Here is an 841-nt window from a genome sequence, read left to right as displayed (position 1 = left end):
AAATAAGCTGCATCAGTATTCCCCCTCTCTGTTCATTAGTAACGGTAGCAGTATTATCATTGCTATCAGCACTTTTCTGTTGTGATTACTTAAACTTTCTTTGCAATGCAAGATGGCATGATACTACTGCTTGGTACACTGGAGATGGCGAGTGATTCTTGGCACAGATTTATGTCTAAGAACGGTGATGAATTCCCATTCATATTTCAGTCTAAAATGTTTACACATTAAATACAAGGTTGGCTTATGCTTGTATTTGATGGAATCCTACAGGTACAGAATGTCGTTTAAGCTAATGCATAGTATATTAATCCCTTTTCCTTGCGCGTGCACCCATGTCGCGGTAGGAATTCATAGTCACACTGGCGTCCCTGTGGACTCGTTAAGGTAGGGTGGTCTGCGCTCACTTGGGTTTAGCTATTTACTGAAGAGTATACAACGCAAGTAGACTCTTTACGATTTCTCTGAAGTTTGCAGCCGCTGTTGTTATGTATTATGTGTCCCTTCCCCGCACACATGCACTTACCGGGCCCTGTTTCCCTTGCGGCTCTCGCAGGTGGAGCCTATTGACGACGCCGCAGAGGCAATTTCGGTCCCTCGCGACGCTGGAGGCATTCAGACGATCAGACTTCTTGCAGCCGTGTTATTTTCACCCTCTAACTGTAATAATTATGACGTTGATCATAATGATAAAGTAATGCAACGATGTCAATACAGGAAGAACGTTATTAATAACAATAAACACATTAATGACAGTATTATTTTACCATAACGCTTGCAGTATTGTAATTTTCTTATCACTGACATATGAAATTAATAGTGGTAATCTATTACATAGCTG

Source organism: Penaeus monodon, chromosome 28 (genome assembly GCF_015228065.2).
Source record: "Penaeus monodon isolate SGIC_2016 chromosome 28, NSTDA_Pmon_1, whole genome shotgun sequence".
Classification (NCBI taxonomy): domain Eukaryota; kingdom Metazoa; phylum Arthropoda; class Malacostraca; order Decapoda; family Penaeidae; genus Penaeus; species Penaeus monodon.
Note: the sequence above shows the minus strand (reverse complement) of the source record.